The following is a 12,815-nucleotide window of genomic DNA, read 5'->3' as shown; positions in this document are numbered from 1 at the left end:
GATGTTCAGCAGCAGAATGGAGAAATACTATGTGTCACACAACAAAGTTACATGGAAATAAAAATACTTAACAACTACATGTAACTGTCTGGATGAACCTCATAAACATAATGTGAGCAAAGAAACCAGGCACAGAAGAACCCATTTACTACGATTCTTTCTATAAAAAAGTACAAAAAATTGTTAGTAGCCCAGCAGGTGGTTTATTCTTGGGGGCAGGCACTGACTAGAAAGAAACATGTGGGGTCTTCTGGAAGGTGCTGACGATGTCCTGTTTCTTATATTCACTTTCCTGTGTGTGTGTTGCATACTTTAGTAGGTCTTCATTTAATGATGCTCCCCAGCACCACACCCTTGATTGATTTTCCAGCCACACCCAGCACCTGGCAGCTTCCTGAGCACACCTGGTCTGGTTCCATCGGCCTGTTGCCCCCCTCACCGACCCCTGCCATTTGCCAAAGTCTGGAGCCTCTCTATATGCCACGACAGCAGGTCACAGTGACTCTAACAGCACTTTCCTCCCACTTCTGCTGCCTTTGGGTGTCCACATGGGGAATCAGTGTGGACTCCTCAAGGCCAAGGACAGTTGCCAGTGTGCTGCCGTACTTATACACAACAGATGCACAGTACATACTTGTTCGATGAGCAGAAGGCCTCAAGCAATTACCCGGAATCAGGAGTCAGAGTTAACAAAAGGTAAAGGACTAGCACAAAGGCAACTGTGCTGTTGGCCGATCAGGCCCAGAATCTCTGTCCTTTCCTTCGTAGGTGTTGGTGCAAGGATAGATGACAGCAAACACAGTCTCAAGAGAAGCTTGACATTCTTACTCATTATGGATAAAGTCGATTGTTCAGTGATTATCTCCCCACTGGAATGCAAGCTCAAACAAAGGAGGTGGGGCAAGGGGGCAGAAATCTTGTTCGTCTGTCTCCATGGGGCCCAGAACAGGACCTGGCATATTTTACAGCCTCAAGAAATATTTGTTGAATGGATAAATAAATCCGCTGTCAAAGAGGAAAGAACTGTAAAAATCTGGTTAGGCTATATAAAAGCAATACTAACTATAATCATTTATGTCAAATGCCTTCCATTTATGCCCGATCAGCACGCCGCACGGTAATTATTATTCAGACTGCTAAATAGGTGTCAGATTAGCCTGTGTAAATTCTATTTGATGACACAACTACACTCAGTTCGTGCAGGCCTGACTCTTGTCGTTCACGGCCCTAAAGCCTAGTTGACCCTGGAGATAGCGTGCAAGCACTACGGTGACGGAGGTCCTGGGCTGCTCTGGGGCCTCGACCGTATAACCCAGGGCATAAAGATGAGCAATAATCCCCTTCCAAACCTTACAGGAATACAGAGAACCATGGTGTTACATGATTGTAAGCCCCGCTGGTTTGCAAAATTCTTTCCACGGTCTCCTTCTTATTTAATCCACGAGACAAGCTCTATTACAGCTGAGGAAGCTGAGCCTGTGAAAGGTGAAGTGCCTACCTCAAGGTCACACAGCTGTCACGAGGCGAAGCCAGGGACAGCCCAGTCTCTGATTCCACAGGCTTTCCTTGTATAGCTTCACTGTTTACACAGAGGAGCAGGAAGATGAAGCTTTCAGATTCTTTATCATAAGAAAGCACAAAGAAATCTGAGGTCTTGTTTTCATTTTAATGTTTAGATGAATCTGGTCTTAGAATCAAAAAGGGCAGCTTTTATCAACTAAAACTATTTAAATAATTTAGGGAGGGAAAAGAAATTATCCGGGAGATACAGCACCAAGGCCCCCTTCCCACTAACCCTGTCCCTCCTTGGGGAGTTTTCCCTCCTGCTGTGGCTCCTCACCGCCCGCCCGCATGGTGTGGCTTCTAAATGAGCGGCCCATGCCCAGTGTTCTTGCACAATACAGCCGTCTCCACCATTCTCTGGATGTTGCAGAGCACTTCAGACCCACCTCGTTCTAGGCAAAAGACAACCTCTCCACCGCACCCACCTGCTCCTTCTCCTACACCCTTCTTCTTGGAAGGCAGCACCACACCCTACTCATCACCCAACCCTGAAAGCTGAAGTCGCCCCAGATTGTTCCTTCCCCACACCCTACTCTGATCAGTCACCACATCCCAACAGCTCTGCCTCCTAAACACCATGACTGTCTCTGCATCACCATGAACTCCCACCTCCATCCCACCCTTGTCCAGATGTCTATCAGCCATGACCTGGACCCTGGCCATAGCAGCCGGGTAGCAGGGATTCTTGCTAAAACGCAAACATGATAATGACACACCTAGGCCCAGTCTCGCCTAGCTCTCTGCTGCCTCAGGGATCAAGGGCGCTCCTCACTCCAACAGGCAAACCCTTCATGACTTGGCTCCTACTCACCTGTCCAGACCATCCAGCCCACTGCACCTGACACTCCACCAGAGCTTAAGCCCTGACTTCCCCAATATGCCACTTCTGTATGAACTTCCAGGTGGGATGTGGTCTCAACCCCTGATGGCCTGGAACCAGTTTTCTACAGGATCAATGCATTATCTCTCCTCTGAGGCTCTGTGATCCCTTCCCCATATGTTGCCACCATACCTGAAATATTCGTCCTTAAGGCACACAACCTGCTACAAGGATGCTGTCTTCCCACAGAACCATCAAAAGTGATAGGAGGGACTGTGACAAGCATCTAGCATGCTATTTGGCACATAGTAGGTTCTCTATTAATACTGGACAAATGAATAAATGAACAGATGGCATTAAAAATGGATTGATGGCACCTGGGTGGCTTGGTCCGTTAAGCATCTGCCTTCGACTCAGGTCATGATCTCAGGTCCTGGGATGGAGGTGGGGCTCCCTGCTCAGCAGGGAATCTGCTTCTCCCTCTCCCTCTGCCCCTCCCCCCTGCTCCTACTCTCTCTTTTTCAAATAAATAAAATCTTTAAGAAAAAAAAAAGGCATGGGCCGGGGTGCTCTGGCTGGCTCAGTCAGTAAAGTACATGACTTTTGGTCTTGGGGTCATGGGTTTGAGCCCCGTGTTGGCGGTAATTTAGTTAAAAATATAAAGGGGTCATTTTAAAAAAGACTAAGTGTACACAAGTATGAAATAAATTCCCATTTGACTTGTACATTTTGTGTATCTGCTGTGGTTACAACAAACAATCCAAGTGGACATCATGGTGTGGATCTGGGCAAGGAGGGATCACAGCACGGAGGGGGAAGCAAGCATGTACTGCTCTTTTCTAGCAGAATTTAAGTTCAGAGCAGGATCTCTGAGGGTCTCTGTCTCCACCTAACCAGAGCTGGGCCTCACTCCTGGACTTCGGGGAACTTGGAAGGCTAACAGTCAAAATGCAGCCCTTTCCTGGGTCATTGAGGACACTGCTCCAGACAGCATGGGGACAGCTCTGCTGCTGTGGCCACCCCGGGATGGAAGCTGGGTGTGGCTCCGGACCTCGCTGAGGGAACACTCTCAGGCGGCCTACCTCCTTCAAAGCCCACCTCTTCGTCAGTAACACGGGAGTAGCAATGCCTACCTCACAGGGTGATGAGCACCAGGAGAGCGGGTAACACGCTGCAATTTTCCACCTGTGTCTCCAATGCCTAGCACAGGCTGGCACATAGTAGGCACTCAAAAAATATCTGTGGAAATAATGAAAGAATCCAGTCAGATAACATACGTGGGAAAAGGCTCTGGCAGCATGAAGCAGACCGTGACTGACATTTGGAGCCCTTGCCCACAAGGAACCTACAACCCAGACCCCACTTCTCTGCGGCACAGGCTGTCCTGGGAAGCTCCAGCCCTGCTCCAGTCCGTGATGCAGGGCAGTGTGACTACACACCGCCCCCGTGAGCACTGAGAGGATGTGCCACGTCCCCACCTTGGCCCTACTGCTTACCTGCCCAGGGGCATTTCCTCATCCAAACACCAAAAACCACTTGTCCCCACTTGTTCCAGAAGGATAACCTAATTTTCTTTTTCTGTTTCTTTTTTTTTTTTTTTTTTTCAGAATCTCAGGACAGGTCAGCTTCCCCAAGCCAGAGGATCCAGACAAATGTGTCCAGACATCTCTGGCTCACTTCCGTGCTTCTACTTGGATTTCTTGCGCCCTGAGGGCAGGCTCTTCGTCCCCTTACTCACTGCTGGGTGTTCAGCACCAGGAACAGCGCCCGGCTCCCTGGGACCGCAAACACCCCTTGCTCAAGCCTTGCATGAGCGAGTGGCCCTTTAACCCTGTGCTTAAATTCCATCCTCTCTCCACGACCAGGCCATAGGCTCCCGGGAAGCAGGGGAACATCTCTTTCATGCACATATCTTCCTGACACACTTTGCTATAGTGCCCGTATCACTCAGAAGCTCAGTAAGTGTAGATCCCCAACTGGCACCGGTGCAACACAGAGACAGCACAGCCCACCGCCAGCCCACTGTGTTCAGGCCCTGAGCATGCTGCCTGGACCCCTGGCCCAGCTGTGCTAAGTGGCCTCTCCTCTCCTGATTTGTCAGCAGTCCCTCTGCCAGTCTCTCTCTCGTCCTCACTGGGCTGTTACACCATTAATCGTGATTTTCCAGGGTGGGTCTGAGAGGAGGCCGACAGCTGCCAGACGGTGTTTGGTGGCAGAGATGACAGAGGAAATCAGAGGGGCAGCCAGATTAATTACAGGTTTTCTCTCGTCTGTGAGCAACAAGATCCTGATTACTCCTCATGACGCTCCGGGCTCCTCAAGACAAATGGATGTGGGCTTCTCTGCTGTTCTGAACCCCCCAACTGGATGACACTTCCAGCGCAGCCAGCAGCTTGGACAAAGTACGCTGGGTGGCAGGGTGGCCAGGGCAAGGGAGTAGGGCCACCCCCGGCTCTGTGGTCCCCTTGAGGGAGAATCAAACTCTGGAACCTGATGCTGCTGGGCAGGACAGGTAAGTATTCTCTCTCTGGAAAGTAGTGTGATGCCAGGACCCAGGCCTGTCCCGGGAGGCAGGGACCTGGGTATTCACTGGCTCTGGGAGATACTCCTCTGAGCCTCAGTTTCTTATTCTGTAAAAATGAGGGAATTGGCCCAGATAATCTTTTAAGTGGTGTAATTCCACAGTTCTAGAAATTATACTTCATGCTTACATTTACTGAATATATACTTACTACATAAAAAGGACTATTTCAGCCACAGCGCTCCTCAGAAGAGCCCTGTGAGGCAGATTCTCTCACCTTCTCCACCTGTAGATGTGGAAACTAAAGGTGCACAGGTTGAATGATGCCTCCTAAGGTCACCTGGCTGGCCAACGGGAGTGCCAGGCCACCAGCTCCAAGACCTGTTCTTCCTCACTCTTCTCTATACATCCCTTCTCTCTGCATCCCAGAACCTGGCACACAATTGGCACTTGAAGAAATGTTGGGCTGTGATTATAATGATTATCATGATGTTGAAAGAGAGGAGTTAAATCCAAGCAGATCTAGGGCCCATTTGCACATTTTTCACATCGGAGGAAGCAAGCAAAGAGAAATGAGTCTGAGTATGTCCCTTGGCAAAATGATCAGCCCAGGTGTCCTCAATTGTTAGGATTTACCATCAGGAGATGCGCCCAGGCGTTAGTGATGAGTTACAATGTGGCAGGTTAGCCAACACTTGCGTTGGCTTGGGAGTTGGACCTGGTCTGACTCGTCAGGATAAACTGAAGAGCAGTGGCTGGCCCCAGCCCAGGCCTGATATTAGGGAAGGGTATTCAGGCGGCACAGCATCCCCAGGCATCGGCTAGCACCGCGGGCATGTGTCTAGGGGTAGCTGTCCCCCATCCTCAGACACTAATGAGCAAAACGTAAGGAATAACCAGTCTCTTCTCCCCTCCAAGCCACCTCCCCGTGTAGATTTCAGACTGAAGCCCTCAATCCACTTCAAAAGAGTGGCCCCTCACCAGGGGCCTGAGCAGACATACTTGGTTTCTAATCCCAGATGCCACTATGTGTCCTTAAACTGGTTACTTAAGAGCTCCATTTCCACGAATGTAAACCATGGGCAACAATGGCACCTCCCTTGAAAAGCTGCTGCAATAGGTTTTGGCTGTAATAGGATCAATGTGAACTTCCTTTCTTTCCTCTCTCCACCCTTGTTCAGGGCTCCCTCCAGCCCCATACACATGTATCCCAAACCGCATCTGCATCTTCGCCCAACAAGACTGCCTCCCATGCCTCCAGCCAATATTAATGCACAGCCCTCTCATCCCCAGAATGCTGCTCCAAGTCAAGCCCATCCCAGAAGTTTTCCCTGAAATCAGTCTTCCTTCCTTACTCAGATCCAGCCTAGCAGAGGAGAAAAAAAAAAAAAAAATCAGGGATTGGAGGTGGAGAGCTGATCTTGGACTCATCTCTTAACCTCTCTTCTGTAAAATGGGGAAATTATACTCCTACCATCTCCCTTGCAGGGTTGCTAAGAAAACCAAATGAGAAAATGAGTGGAGCATTTCTTTGCAGATGAGTGAAGTGCTTTCTAAGCACAATGGTGTATATTGTTCCTTTCCTCTAGGCTGGCCAAAGCATATAAACATACTCAATAGCACTACAAGATTTATACTTTATTCATTCAACAAATATTTTTACTGAGTGCCTACTAGCAGGCCCTGTCCAGGCCCTGGAGCGTACAGTCAGGGGAGGGATATTAATCCCACATCCAGGTAACCAGATGCCATAGTTACAGACAACGAAGGAAAAGTGCAGGATGCTACAGAGCGCATGGCAGGGGGACCTCATGTGGTGGGAAGGGAAGGCTTCCCTGAGGACAAAGGTTTGACCTGAGTTGGCCAGGTCTCTCAAAGGGGACACAGTGAACAGGGAGAAGAAGATCCCAGACAGAGGAACAACACGGAGGAGACCCAGAGGCCTCAGGTGGCAGCCAGCGCAGCGCGTTTCAGAAATGGCGAGGCATCCACGAGGGTGGGAAGCCGAAACATCTTCTTGATCTGCTGTATTTATGTCCAGTCTCCCCCATTAGGCACCCCCAGCTCCTGGATACAGCTCTGCATCTAAAGCCAACTGCCTCCGTGAACCTTGGACTGGACCCAGCGGCCTTCGCAGACAAGGCAAGGGACCACTGCATCTCGATCCCCTTTCAATGCAAAGGAAGTGGTTAGAGGTGAGAAGATGGGGAGTTAATCACCAGTCTCAGTGAGCTGGGGAAGGCGGGAAGAGGATCCCAGGGTAGGATGTGAAGGCCAAGGCTGGCTCAGGATGGTGAAAAACGTCCCTGGCATTTATCTGAGGCCACCAGGCTTGGCCCAGGGGGAGAGGACGCCTAGCACAGACCACATGAGCCGAGGCTTTGAAATAAAATTGCCCAGTGCTGGAGCTGTTGGTAACACATTTAGAGCAGAGAGGCCTTGCAGGAGTGTCCACAGAGGAATAGAGAGTGAGCAGGGGACAGACACAGAGAGAAACCGCTTTTTAGGGACAGCGTGTTAATTGCCTCCGGATAGACACAGCTCTCCCTTCCCTGCTCGGGATCTATCTGGGTGTGGGGAGGACAGGGGCTATCCTGGAGAGGGTTGGCCATGCCCTGGAGTGAGGCTGTATGCACTGCAGCCTTCCAGAAGGAGATCTGAAGAGAGCTGGGTGGGAGCCGTGTGACGGGGGAGGGGAGGTACATCAGAATTTAACTCTCTGAAGCCAGAGACGGGTTATTACAGACTCGTGGGTGATGGTACACTATCTCCAGCTCCACTGAGGTCAAAGCTGGAGGAAAGGGCTCTGAATGTTAGTGATAAAGAAGCAAGCAAGCCTTAGGCTGTCTGGGTGCCTCAGTTGGTTGAGCGGCTGCCTTGAGCTCAGGTCACCATCCCAGAGTCCTGGGATGGAGCCCCACATCCGGCTCCCTGCTTCTCCCTCTCCCTCTGCTGTTCCCCCTGCTTGTGCTCCCAGGCTTTCTCTCTCTCTGTGTCAAATAAATAAATGGAATCCTTAAAAAGAAGAAGAAGAGAAGCAAGTCCTGAAATGAGAGCTGCTGGGTCATCCCTTGGCACAGCTCTATCATGCCCAAGTGGAAACCTTGCTGCATCTGGGGTCTCTGACACCAGAGAGCAAGGTCCTGTCCTCTTTTTCGGAGTCCTGGCCAGAACAGGGAACAAAGCAGCCCTCCATAGGTGTAGCGTTCCTTGGGGAAGCCCAGGACCAGCCCCTTGGCTGGCACTTCCAGGGGTGGAGGAGGAGTGGGGGGTGAGGAGGACAAGAAAGTTAGATATGGTAAAATAAAGGTGCATAACAAAGCAGGTGGTGTCCTCTTCAAAATGCAAAGCAGTTGGACTTATTCTATGGGTGTCATCCAAGCTAAGGAGTCTCTGGGACTTGCCAAAGAGCACACAGAGGGACCATCCACCCCTTCCCGCCACCCTGCTCTGTTAGCACTACTACTGTCTACTTAGGGAAGGCCTGGCACCAGGCTCTGTGAGGGGCAGGGAACAGTCACTGGCTGCTGGCCAGCTGCCCCCTGGAGAGGGCTCTGGAACGGCAGTCAGGGTAGGAAGGAGAGTTGCTTTTCATCCTAAAGTGTTCTCTACTGTGTGCATTTTAAGAGATTGGATTGCTTTTTCAATTAAGAAATCTAATTAATAATTTAGAAAACAATAAAGAATCCCAACTTTCTCAATGATTGGCTCCAAGACGTGGGCATGTTACTGAGCCTGGGTCCCCCTCCTCTGTATAGTGAAGCTAATCACCTCAGGTTCACGTGCTCAGCGACTGACTGCTGGGCCCGTCCAGGTCCCTTGCAGGCTTTATGGGCCACTCGGCACTGGCTGTTCTGAGCTGACCCTGGAGCCTGGTCCGAAATCACACTCCCCTCCCAGCCACAGCCCAAGCCCAACAGCCACCCCCCAGCCTACCTGCAGTGTCAGTGCTCACCTCTGAGCAAACTCCTCCCCCCATACACACACCTGGGCTCTGGTTCTTGGCTGGATCCCAGGCCCCAGGCCAGAGGAGAGCCCTCCCTCTGAAGGAGAAACACTGGGGTAAGGTGGGGGCTATGTTCAGCCAGTCTGTGAGGGGTTTAGGGACACAGAGGACACACTCTCCAGCAGCTGCCCCGGGCTTCTGCATTTGTCAGAGGCCACAGAGGACAGCCCAGCTCTCAATCAGCCTGCCGAAGTCCCATTACTTTCCCTCTGCCACAGCCTGGAGAGGTCATGGAATCCAGAGGTCAGACAAGTCTGTGGACTGGAAGTCCAGGGACATGTATAGTCTCAGGGCAACCCCGGGGGGTGGGGGGAACCGTGACCTCCTTAGCTAAGCAGGGGAGCTGTCCCCACACTCAGCATCCCCTGCCCAGGGGCCGGGATGAAAGGAGCACATGACATAACCCTGGGAGCCCAGCTCTCTCCCGTGTGCTGTCTGCCGTCAAGGAGCTTCCTGTAAAAGCATGACATCACAAGCAGCACGCTTGTGAACACATGACGTGGGACAGTCAGAAAGCAGCTCTCACAAGGCAGGGCAGCCTTCGTGTCACCAAATGAGAAAGGAGGGCTGGGAAGACAGAGGCAGAAAGCATCCCTGGGCCTGGACAGGTGTGCAGGATTCTTGGACAGTGTGGACACACGCTGCTTAGGAAAGGAGACCTTCCAGCAGGGTGCCAGGAAAAGCAAGAGGTGGCCAAAGGGCAGTGACCAACCAGCTTGGCAGAGGCACACTTCCCAGAGAGAGATAAGTGCTGGGGTCAGATTCGAGCAGGCCTTGAATGCCAAGGTCAAGGAGCTCGGACTTTATCGTCTGGGCAATAAAGAGCCCCTGAAAGTTTCTGGGCAAGGGGGGCGGGTGGATACTGGAGGTGTACTTTAAGGGAATCAATGTGATCAAGGTGTGCCAGATGGCCTGGAGGCCAGAGAGGCCCATGAGTGGGCACTTAGCCACTCGGGAAGGGCCAAGAAAGTGAAGGAAGCTATTCCTGAAGGGAACAGTCCCTGTACTGCTGAACAGGGTGCTACGGGTGCTACATTTGCCCACAGACTGGAATAGAAAGGTTCTGGGCTGCCAAGCTTTGGGCCAGAGCATAGACTTCATGGGTCTCCAAAGAAAGCAGAGCCCCAGGCAGCTCTGGAACCAGCTCCAGCAGGACACGGGACATCACTCGGCAGAGTCTGGATGGGGCCCAGATGGGAGTGACTCTGTGGAAGAGTCTGGTCTTGGAGTCAGAAGGCCTGTGTTCAAAGCTGGCTTCACCACTGTTCCCTGCAGGACCGTGGTGTGGGCGGGTCCTGCGCCCCCCCCCCCGCCCCTTCATTCCCCATAAAACCATGAACCGGGAGACAGCGCTACAGGCCCCATCTACTTCACAGGGTCGTCCAAAAATGAAAGAGGACGTTAAATGTCCAAAAATGTTTTCATAACATGTAATCAGAAAGTCAGGAAGATTTTCTTCCTTTTTACAAAAAAAAATTATTTATTTATTCATGAGAGACACAGAGAAAGGCAGAGACAGAGGCAGAGGGAAAAGCAGGCTTTCTGCAGGGAGCCCGATGTCGGACTCGATCCCAGGATCATGCTCTGAGCCAAAGGCAGATGCTGAGCTACTGAGGTGCCCTGGAAGATTTTCTTCTAAATCGGTCTCTGTGGTTTCTTCATTCTTACCTCCTCCACTGCAACCCTCATCCCTCCAACATTTTATTCCCTGTCTTTGGTCCTAGAATGTATGTCTGACACCCCAACTCTCAGACTGATCGAACAGATGAATGATTTATCATTGTTTTCTATAAAACACCAAGGACAATGTTTTCCACCTAGTTAGAGCTCAATACATGTATGATTAATTAATAAAAGTGAACCTATAGAGGATGTTTTAATCTTATTCATCATTCTCCTATTCAGTGACTCATATTAACATCAGTGCTAGCGGAAAAAAAAAATAATTAGGATGGCAGTTTGGGAGATCTCTCTCCCCTGCCCCATCTTCATTCACAAAACTTCACATAATCCCTCCCGGAGGAAGGCAGGATAAGGCAGTGGTTAGCAGCACAAGCTCTGTGTCCCCTTCAGACAGTTCCCTGAGTCCAGGCTCTACTTCTTACTAGCAGTGGCCTTGGGCAACTGGGTCACCTCCCTAAACCTGTTTTCCTACCCACAAAATGGAGAAAATGTTAGACCTTCCTAAGGTTGCCTTCAAAGGTTCACCACGATCTTAAGAGCGCGGCTGCAAACAGAAAGCGCACAATGCTTGCCCTGGTACTGAGCTTACTGAGAACTGTTATTGTGTTATTGTGACTACTGCTATTATCGTCCAGAGCCAAATCACCGGGATTGGTGGTGGTGGTAGGGGGATTGGTATTTGGGTACAGACTTCCCATTAGTGTGGATGATGGTGTGCGCTCTCTGACTGCCAATAGATCAAGCTTCTCATTGCCTTCAACTGGAGAAAGCACATTACGTGGAGCTCTGCAATGCCTCGACCCCCAAGCCAATCTCACATCCTGCTATCAAGTGGCATCTGGGGCTGGGGGCACCGAATGGATCAGTCGCCCTTATGGTGCTAACCCAGCGTTAATGGTGCAAGTGAATTACAAACAAGGCCCACCTGCTGTGCTCAGCAACAAAACCCGGCAGGAGGGTAATTGCCCGGAACTTGAGCACAGGGGGACACAGCAGGCAGGAAACACATTAAATGTGGGGAGGACCGACTTCCCAACGCTTTCCTTCTCCACACAGACCCAAGGAGAAGCCAGCAGTCAAGGGGACCGAAAGCCAACAAGGCACCAGATGGGGAACGCTCCAGAAGCGCAGAAGAAAGGTCTTCCAGCAGACCACAGCTGGCTGTCCGGCCCAGCGCCCTCCACAGATCTGAGAGCAGCTTCACGCTGCCTGATACCATACCTGTGTGAGCTTGGACACCACGGATGTCTAGCATGGCCAAGGGCTCCACCCCAGGGAAGGCACCCTCCCTGACACACGACCCCCTGACACACACATACACAAGTGATCGGGGTAGACAATGGGCTCCCGAAGCTGCGACAGACCATGGTGGCATGGAGACGGTTCATCTCTTCATCCATACACTCGGCCCAGGAGGCTCGGTAGAAAAGGACCATTACGCAGGTCTTAAAGGATGGAGAGACACACACACGCACCCCTCATACAGACATTCACCAGGTGCATGTATGTAGGCTCTAGGCATCTAAAAGAGAAGCACACAGCCCAAGGCTCTCATGTTCCCACCAAGTTCCCACATGCTCTGAAGCCAAAGAAAAAGGACAAACTTTTGAGATCTGAAGCTGCTCTCAGATCTGTGGAGGGCACTGGGCCGGACAGCCAGCTGTGGTCTGCTGGAAGACCTTTCTTCTGCGCTTCTGGAGCATTCCCCATCTGGAGCCTTGCTGGCTTCTGGTCCCCTTGCCTGCTGGCTTCTCCTTGGGTCTGTGTGGAGAAGGAAAGCGTTGGGAAGTCGGTCCTCCCCACATTTAATGTGTTTCCTGCCTGCTGTGTGTCCCCCTGTGCTCAAGTTCCGGGCAATACACAGCAGAAAGCAAACCTTGTCTCTGACCACCTTCACTGTCTCTTCCCGGCAAGAAAAGTTGAGCCCTTCCTCTTTTCCCCCTCTACCGGAAAGCCTTGCCGAGGACCAGAGAAGTGCCTTTACAGCAGCCTTCCTCTTCCTCCTCCCAAGAAATCAGACCATGAAAAGGGGCAGTGACATTTCAGGAAGCCATGAGAATAGCAGGCAGGGGCATCAGCTCTGGAAGGCTGGCTTCCAATCCCAGCTCCCTCATTTACTAGCTGGGATCAAGACACTGACCCCTCAGCCTGGGCTGCCTCATCTATAAAACCAACCTCAGAGGGCTGTTGGCAGTTTTAAATGAGAAATGCATATAAAGTGT

The 12,815-nt window shown here is 51.2% G+C and overlaps 1 protein-coding gene across 1 annotated transcript in view; it reads right to left on the bottom strand.

Annotated features, from left to right (window-relative positions):
• GRIK4 (glutamate ionotropic receptor kainate type subunit 4) overlaps positions 1–12,815 on the bottom strand; it is a 382,506-nt gene that overhangs the window by 300,703 nt on the left and 68,988 nt on the right. The window contains 1 exon segment of the mRNA XM_077893889.1: positions 3,517–3,622. The gene's annotated coding sequence lies outside the window, so the exon portion shown is untranslated.

Source organism: Canis aureus, chromosome 3 (genome assembly GCF_053574225.1).
Source record: "Canis aureus isolate CA01 chromosome 3, VMU_Caureus_v.1.0, whole genome shotgun sequence".
NCBI classification, from domain to species: Eukaryota; Metazoa; Chordata; class Mammalia; order Carnivora; family Canidae; genus Canis; species Canis aureus.
This window is presented reverse-complemented; position numbering and strand designations above follow the sequence as displayed.